This window comes from Lycium barbarum, chromosome 10 (assembly GCF_019175385.1).
Source record: "Lycium barbarum isolate Lr01 chromosome 10, ASM1917538v2, whole genome shotgun sequence".
NCBI classification, from domain to species: domain Eukaryota; kingdom Viridiplantae; phylum Streptophyta; class Magnoliopsida; order Solanales; family Solanaceae; genus Lycium; species Lycium barbarum.
In genome coordinates, this window is record NC_083346.1 from 71,077,118 (window position 1) to 71,086,149 (window position 9,032).

Sequence of the window (9,032 nt, forward strand, 5' to 3'; positions counted from 1 at the left end):
CAGAATGTCCGTAGAACCTTTATAGGTGATCCCATAAGCTTAAAGGGCGTAATTTGGACCCATCGCCTTGCTTGTCCCGAGGTGGGCCCACTACTCCCGGTTTTGCCCTTAATGTACTTAAGTCTTCTTTTCGAATAGTTCTTAACAGAAACGTTTTGACTACCATTCTAATTACCTAACAAACGTTGTTTTAAATATTCCATTAAGTCTGATAAATTGTTTTGATACTCGAAACTCATTTACTATGATTCCTTCTGACTTCATTGGATCGGTTTGTCTTTGATATGCCTCATCGAGTCTATGGAAACATTTATGATATTTTAATTGCATTAGTCTCTCACTACTCCATTCGTGGACGCCCCAATGTTTCCCACACTGAGCCCGGGCCAGGATATGTTGTCAAGCGTAATCCCCTACATTGTTCGCCGTGCCTCGATGTGAGGGGGTAGGTATACGCGTACATGGGTTTGTGGAGTATGCTGTGCCATGTTCGTTTGTTCTGATATGATTTAATATGGCCATCTGATATGACATATTATGTTACGGGGTTATGCCCCTATTCTGATTCTTCTGTGTTGTGGCACCAGCGTCGGGAGGGTGGCCACGTTCTGTCTGCCGAGCCCCTTGGCAGGGGCCGGATTTGATATGACATATATTTCTGTACACACTCCGCATGTTTTGAAAATGTATATCTGATACTTTGTATTTTCTGTTTACTTTCTGTACGTTCTATACCAGTTATGATTTTGTTTCTGCAACTCAGGCTTTACATATTCAGTACATATTTCGTACTGACCCCCTTTCCTCGGGGGCTACGTTTTCATGCCGCGCAGGTACCGACGACAGGTTTGCTGATCCGTCCGCTTAGGATCCCATTCTGCTATTTTTGGAGCGCTCTTTTATTCAGAGCCATCTTTTGGTATAGTCTGTCACTTCTATATATGTATATTCTCGTTCACGGGTACGACGGGGCCCTGTCCCGTCATATGCTTCTGTCGGTCTGTTTAGAGGTCTGTGGACATGTTTGGGGGTTGGGGTCTTTCTGTACAGATATGTGTATGTGTTGTGTTTGGGCGATCCCATTCGCCGCGGCGGCCGGTCCGCATATATTTAGATGTTACTCTGTTGGCCCTGTGTGGCCTTTGTTGGTATTTTCTGCGTGCAGGGTATATGGGATAGTCCGTAAAACAAAGGAAACTCTGCCGAAATTTTTCTGGAAATTATCTAAATTGGAAACAAAGCCTTGTCGGCTTCTGCTTTATACTAGAATGCGTTTGATACAATTTGAGATAGCATTTGGTAGATGCGTTCGGGTGCCCAGATCGGGCACTAGTCACGGCCTACGGGGTTGGGTCGTGACAAAAGTGGTATCAGAGCGGTTCGTCCTCGGAATGTCTACAGACCGTGTCTAGTAGAGTCTTGTTTATCGGTGTGTTGTGCACCACACCTATAAACGGGAGGCTACAGGGCATTTAGGATACTACCCTTCTTTCTGTCTTAGATCGTGCGATAGAGCTGTGTTATCAGGATGATTCCTCCCTAACGAATTGTTACATTTGCAGTTATGCCTCCAAAAAAGGCGACAGCGGCCCAAAAGGCCAAGGCAGCAGCTGTGGGAGAGACTAGTCGGGCCCAGAGGGTTACCAGGGCCCATGCTCATATTGCTACTGATATTTTGCCCCCGGCAGAGGGCTCTTCCACATCGCCACACGTAGAGGATATTGGAGCAGAAACAGCCGCAGGTCGAGGGGCGGCTCCACCGCCAGCTCCCGAGATTCCAGTACCTGAGCCTCCAGCTCCACGGCCAGGGACTGAGGATCAGACTATGAGAGAGGCAGTCCAGCTATTGTCTAGACTTGTGGCAGGACAGGTTCAGGGGCACGGACTGGGAGGTGACCGGGCTTACAGGCGTGACAGTTCGAGAGCCCGTGAGTTCTTGACTTGTGGCCCTCCAGAGTTCTTCGGGACAAAGCCCGAGGAGGATCCCGAGGAGTTCATCAGGAAGATGCGGCGCACCTTACAGTTTATTAATGCTTCCGCGACAGAGTCAGTCACATTGGCTTCTTACTAGTTGTATGATATAGCGGCAAATTGGTACGAGTCATGGGAGTTATCCAGAGGCGACGGCGCTCCCCCAGCAGTTTGGGATGATTTTTCTCAGGCTTTTCTTAGCCATTTTCTGTCTCCGGAGTTACGGCGGGCCAAGGCTGACAGATTCTTATTGCTAAGACAGAGGGGTCGCAGTGTTCGAGAGTACAGTATGGAGTTCGACTCATTGGCCCGATACGCACCTGCTGTGGTAGCTACTATGGCTGACAGGATGCACAGGTATATTATGGGGCTGGACCGTTATTTTGTCGACAGCTGTTTGGTATTGTCTGCTCAGCCCGGCATGGATATTGCCCGGATTCAGGCCCACGCCCAGGGCATGGAGGACCGGCATAGGGAGCGTCAGCCTGATAGGAGCCAGGATCGGAGACAGCCCAAGAGGGCCAGATCATCTGGGTATTCTGGAGATTCTCGGGGCAGGCAGCCTCAGCAGCCGCAGCAGCCTAGCAGACATCTCTCCCAGCCGGCACAGAGCGCACCTCCACAGCCTACAGGTCGCAGATTTGATAGCCCAAGTTATTCAGGAGCAGGTCAGAGCTCCAGGGCTTCAGGTTCGCGGACAGACAGGGGTTCTGGTCAGACGAGGCCACCTAGGCCTCAGTGTACTTACTGTGGCAGATATCATCCTGGGGAGTGCTACAGAGCCACCGGTGCATGTTTTTCTTGTGGCCGTCAGGGCCATTCTGTGAGAGATTGCCCGTATAAGGGTAGTTCGGGTGGTGCAGCGCAGCCTACCGGATCAGCCGCCGGGTCTTCATCTTCATCAGTGGCTATGCGCCCTACGGGGCCGGGTACTTCAGCACCAGTGGGTCGCGGCAGAGGCCGTGGTGGGGCTTCTAGTACTAGCGGTCCTTCGAACCGCATCTATGCTCTATCCAGCCGCCAGGATCAGGAGGCATCGCCTAATGTCGTTACAGGTACATTATTGGTTTTCTCTCGGTCTGTGTATGCATTGATTGATCCAGGTTCGACTTTGTCATATGTTTCGCCTATGGTTGCTTGTAAAATTGGTATAACATCTGAACCTATAGAGCCGTTTGAGGTAGCCACACCGATTGGGGACTTTATTGTAGCAAAACAAGTATATAAGAACTGTTCTGTAATTGTATGTGGCCGTGACACTAAGGCAGATCTGGTGGAGTTAGATATGGTCGAGTTCGATGTTATTATGGGAATGGACTGGCTAGTCTCCTGTTATGCTAATGTTGACTGCCAAAATAAGATAGTTCGTTTCCAGTTTCCTGGGGAGCCAGTTATAGAATGGGCCGGTAATACAGCATCGCCGAAAGGTAAGTTTATTTCATACCTTAAGGCAAAGAAAATGATCAGAAAGGGTTATTTTTATCATCTGGTTCGGGTACAAGACTTGACAGCAGAAACGCCGACTCTTCAGTCAGTTCCCGTGGTTAATGAATTTCCAGATGTGTTCCCAGAAGAGCTTTCAGGCCTTCCTCCAGAGCGGGAGATAGATTTTACTATTGATTTGCTTCCAGATACTCAGCCGATATCTATTCCCCCGTACAGAATGGCACCGGCAGAATTGAAAGAACTGAAAGAGCAGTTGAAGGATCTGTTAGAAAAAGGCTTCATTAGACCCAACACTTCACCTTGGGGAGCCCCGGTATTATTTGTGCATAAGAAAGATGGGTCGTTGCGTATGTGTATTGATTATCGACAGCTGAATAAGGTAACCATAAAGAATAAATACCCCCTCCCCAGAATTGACGATTTGTTTGATCAGTTGCAGGGCGCCAAGTATTTTTCGAAGATAGATCTTCGGTCTGGCTATCATCAGGTACGGGTACGGGAGGCCGATATTCCTAAGACAGCATTCCGGACCAGATATGGGCATTATGAATTCAGAGTTATGTCTTTTGGGCTGACTAATGCTCCTGCGGTATTCATGGATCTAATGAACCGGGTATTCAGGCCATTCTTGGATATGTTTGTAATTGTATTTATCGATGACATTCTGGTCTATTCTCGGTCCGAGGCAGAGCACGCAGATCATCTGAGAGCGGTATTAGGAGTACTTCGGCATCAGAAATTATATGCAAAATTTTCTAAATGTGAATTCTGGCTGGCTTCAGTGGCATTCCTGGGGCATATTATTGCAGCGGATGGTGTCTGGGTGGACACACAGAAGATTGAGGCTGTGAAGAATTGGCCCAGACCCACGACGCCCACAGAGGTACGTAGTTTCCTGGGGTTAGCAGGCTATTACAGAAGATTTGTGGAAAAGTTTGCTTCTATTTCAGCGCCTTTGACAAGGCTAACTCAGAAGGGAGCCAAGTTCCAGTGGACTGATGCTTGTGAACGAAGCTTCCAGTTGCTGAAAGAGAAGCTTACTACAGCCCCAGTTCTGACTCTTCCAGAGGGACCCGATGGATATGTTATTTATTGTGACGCTTCTGGCGTGGGATTGGGCTGTGTATTGATGCAGCACGGCAGAGTTATAGCTTATGCTTCTCGGCAATTGAAAAAGCATGAAAAGAATTACCCTACTCACGATCTGGAGCTTGCAGCAGTGATCCATGCCCTGAAGATATGGAGACATTATTTATATGGCGTTCATGTTGATATCTATACAGATCATAAGAGTCTCCAGTATATTTTCAGACAGAAAGAGCTTAATTTGCGGCAGCGGAGGTGGTTGGAGCTCCTGAAAGACTATGATGTGGATATTCTGTATCATCCGGGCAAGGCTAATGTTGTTGCAGATGCGCTTAACCGGAAATCTATGGGCAGCTTGGTCAATTTACAGCCAGACAGAAGAGAGATAGTACGTGACATTCATCAGTTGGCTAATCTTGGGGTTCGTCTGGCCGATTCTGGAGGTACACGGATTTCTGTCCGAGGGGTTTCTGAATCATCTATTAAGGAAGATATCAAACGGCATCAATATGAAGATCCTGTTTTGGCACAGTACAGAGACACAGCCTATGATAAGGAGAAGACTCCGTTCGAGTTCACTCCGGACGGGACTTTATTATTCAGGGGCAGGTTGTGTGTACCTGATATTGCAGGTCTTCGGCAGCAGGTTATGAGCGAGGCACATTATGCTCGCTATTCGGTCCATCCTGGGTCTACGAAGATGTACCATGATCTCCGATGCTTATACTGGTGGGATGGCATGAAATGGGATATCGCAGAATTCGTCGCCCAGTGTCCCAATTGTCAACAGGTCAAAATTGAACATCAGAAACCGGGTGGACTGTTGCAGGAAATGGAAATTCCGACGTGGAAGTGGGAGATCATTAATATGGACTTCATTACAGGGTTGCCCCGCACTCCACGGAAGTATGATTCCATCTGGGTTATTGTTGATAGGCTGACAAAATCAGCCCATTTTCTCCCCGTCAGAACTACTTATTCCGCCGAGGATTATGCCAGGCTTTATATTAAAGAAATAGTGAAGCTTCATGGAGTTCCTATATCTATTATCACTGACAGAGGTGCTCAGTTCACAGCGAACTTCTGGAGATCTTTTCAGGAAGGATTAGGGACTCAGCTGAGCCTGAGCACAGCTTTCCATCCTCAGAGTGACGGACAGGCCGAGCGCACTATCCAGACGCTTGAAAATATGTTGCGGGCCTGCGTTATTGATTTCAGAGGTAGCTGGGAGGATCACTTGCCATTGATTGAATTTTCTTATAATAACAGCTACCATTCCAGCATCCAGATGGCTCCGTACGAGGCTTTATATGGTAGAAAATGCAGGTCACCTATTGGCTGGTTTGATATTGGCGAGACAGAATTAATCGGCCCAGATATGATCCAGCAGGCAGTTGATAAGGTGAAACTTATCCGGGAGCGACTATTGGCAGCCCAGAGTCGACACAAATCATACGCTGATAAACGGCGTCGTACTTTGGAATTCCAGGTTGGTGATTGGGTATTTCTGAAGGTATCGCCTATGAAAGGCGTGATGCGGTTCGGCAGAAAGGGGAAACTTAGTCCGCGTTATATTGGTCCTTATTTGATTGTGCGAAAAATTGGGAATGTCGCCTATGAGTTAGATTTGCCATCTGATTTAGAAGCGGTACATCCGGTATTCCATGTCTCTATGCTCCGCAAATGCATTGGTGATCCCTCCAGAATATTTCCGGCAGATGATATTCAGGTGACGGAGCCTCTGTTAAGGTGCTGTGGCGGAACAATAATAGGGAGGAAATGGCCTGGGAGGCCGAAGAGGAAATGAAGAAGAAATATCCCCATCTGTTCCCTACGGCCACAGGTAATCCAGAAGCCTTACTTAATTCTGTTTCAATAATGAATGTGCGTCATATGTGCTGTCTATAAACAGAAACTTCCCCCAAAGTATTTACAAACCCTATAATATTAATTTAACATTCGAGGACGAATGTTCTAAAGGGGGGGAGGATGTTATATCCCGTGTTTTCGCACCTTTGGAAAAATTGGAAATAATGTTGATTTGTAAGAAATAAGGTTATAATTAATTTTATTTGACATAGGAGTTGTGTATGAAAGGATATTAATGTGGAAGTGTCGAACAAGGCTAAGGGTAATTTTGGAATTTTGGAAATTAGTTTCGGGAATTACAAAATACGATCCATAAGTTATTAGGCTCAAAAATCGAATTGAAAATGAGGCCCAAAGAGTTAAGGGTGGCCGGCCATGATGGCCTTGGCCCAAACCCAATTAGTGGTCATGTGCTTGGTCATGTGACCAAGCACTTCAATACTTATATAATTGAAGACTAATGATAAGGATCAACTAGAACAAACAAGAACAAAAAAAAATAGAAGAGGAGAGAAAGAAGAGGTCTCGGGTTTGTGGAGAAAAATTGGGTATCAAAAATCTTGTTCTAAAAATTCATTTCTTGTTAAATTCCTACTAAGTCAAGGTTCCTTTGTAACTTGGTATAGTTGGATTGGAGTGGGGAGCATTAGAATCACCAAAGTGATCATATTTCCAAGTGAAGAAGACTTGAGGAAAAGGTAAGAATTTTTACCTTTTTATTGTGTTATGAAGCTTTGTTTGTGTTGTAGTATGTAGAAATGTGTTGATTGTATGAAGAAATGGAAGTTTGTGATGTGGGTTTGGAATATGGAGTTTAGCCGTGTGCATATGTGCCTTGTATATCAATAATGTGTTGACTTTATGTTATATCCTAGTTGTGATTGTGGTGAAATGTATATCGGAAGTGAAAGTGAAATGAATTGAGTTGAAGTGGGTGAGTTGATACTTGGTCGTGTGGTATATGTTTGTATGGAATGGAATGGATTAAGTTTGTTTAGTATGTTAGTTGTGTTATTGAGATTCTTGTAATGTAAATGAAGTTAGAATGATATAAGTTTGAATCGAATTGGAATGCAAACACTTATGTTGTTTTAGTATGATTTTCTGACATTAAAGAAATGAAGTTGTTTGGTTGCTAATAGTGATGATCATTGATGAAGTTGGAAGCTAGAAACATATTATGAATATGTTTGTTAAAGATTAGAAGTTTCGGACGAGTTATGACTTTAGCGGAAAGTTTGTATATTATGTATATCGTATGAATATTTTGTGGAAACGCTATGAAATGCTTTTAAACTATGTTGTGGTAATCTAGATTGATAATGAATGTGAAATCGTTGAGCTTAGTTTGAAAGTTAAGGTTAAAGTGAAGGTTATGGCATTATGTCGGCAAGTAGAACTAGTTATGTCATATTGTGTTTTGTATTGATTGTGGTTGTTGTGGGTGTTGTTGTTGGGTTGTTGTTGATTGATTTGGCCGAGTTGAATTCTCGGGGGTGCTATATGTATAGGGGAAGTGCTGCCGAAATTTCGGTAGACAAATAAGAGTTGAATTGAATTTGTAGCATCTATAACTTACAATTGGTAAACGTGACCATTTGCAGATTTTCGACGAAACGGAGAGTGAGCTTGGATAGGCTTAAAAAGCTCAAAAGGTATGTAAAGCTACCCCGATCCTTCTTTTGGCATGCCTAAGTGTATTAGGATCGAATTCGGGCCTCGAAAGACTTTCTGCCCCTCGGAATCCGCAAGCGAAAATATCACTTTTTCTTTTGAGTAAGATTGAACTCTTTTGGTATGTTTTCTTGGAAATTATGCAAACCTTCTCTAAACTCCTTGGAAAGCTACAGAATGTCCGTAGAACCTTTATAGGTGATCCCATAAGCTTAAAGGGCGTAATTTGGACCCATCGCCTTGCTTGTCCCGAGGTGGGCCCACTACTCCCGGTTTTGCCCTTAATGTACTTAAGTCTTCTTTTCGAATAGTTCTTAACAGAAACGTTTTGACTACCATTCTAATTACCTAACAAACGTTGTTTTAAATATTCCATTAAGTCTGATAAATTGTTTTGATACTCGAAACTCATTTACTATGATTCCTTCCGACTTCATTGGATCAGTTTGTCTTTGATATGCCTCATCGAGTCTATGGAAACATTTATGATATTTTAATTGCATTAGTCTCTCACTACTCCATTCGTGGACGCCCCAATGTTTCCCACACTGAGCCCGGGCCAGGATATGTTGTCAAGCGTAATCCCCTACATTGTTCGCCGTGCCTCGATGTGAGGGGGTAGGTATACGCGTACATGGGTTTGTGGAGTATGCTGTGCCATGTACGTTTGTTCTGATATGATTTACTATGGCCATCTGATATGACATATTATGTTACGGGGTTATGCCCCTATTCTGATTCTTCTGTGTTGTGGCACCAGCGTCGGGAGGGTGGCCACGTTCTGTCTGCCGAGCCCCTTGGCAGGGGTCGGATTTGATATGACATATATTTCTGTACACACTCCGCATGTTTTGAAAATGTATATCTGATACTTTGTATTTTCTGTTTACTTTCTATACGTTCTATACCAGTTATGATTTTGTTTCTGCAACTCAGGCTTTACATATTCAGTACATATTTCGTACTGACCCCCTTTCCTCGGGGGC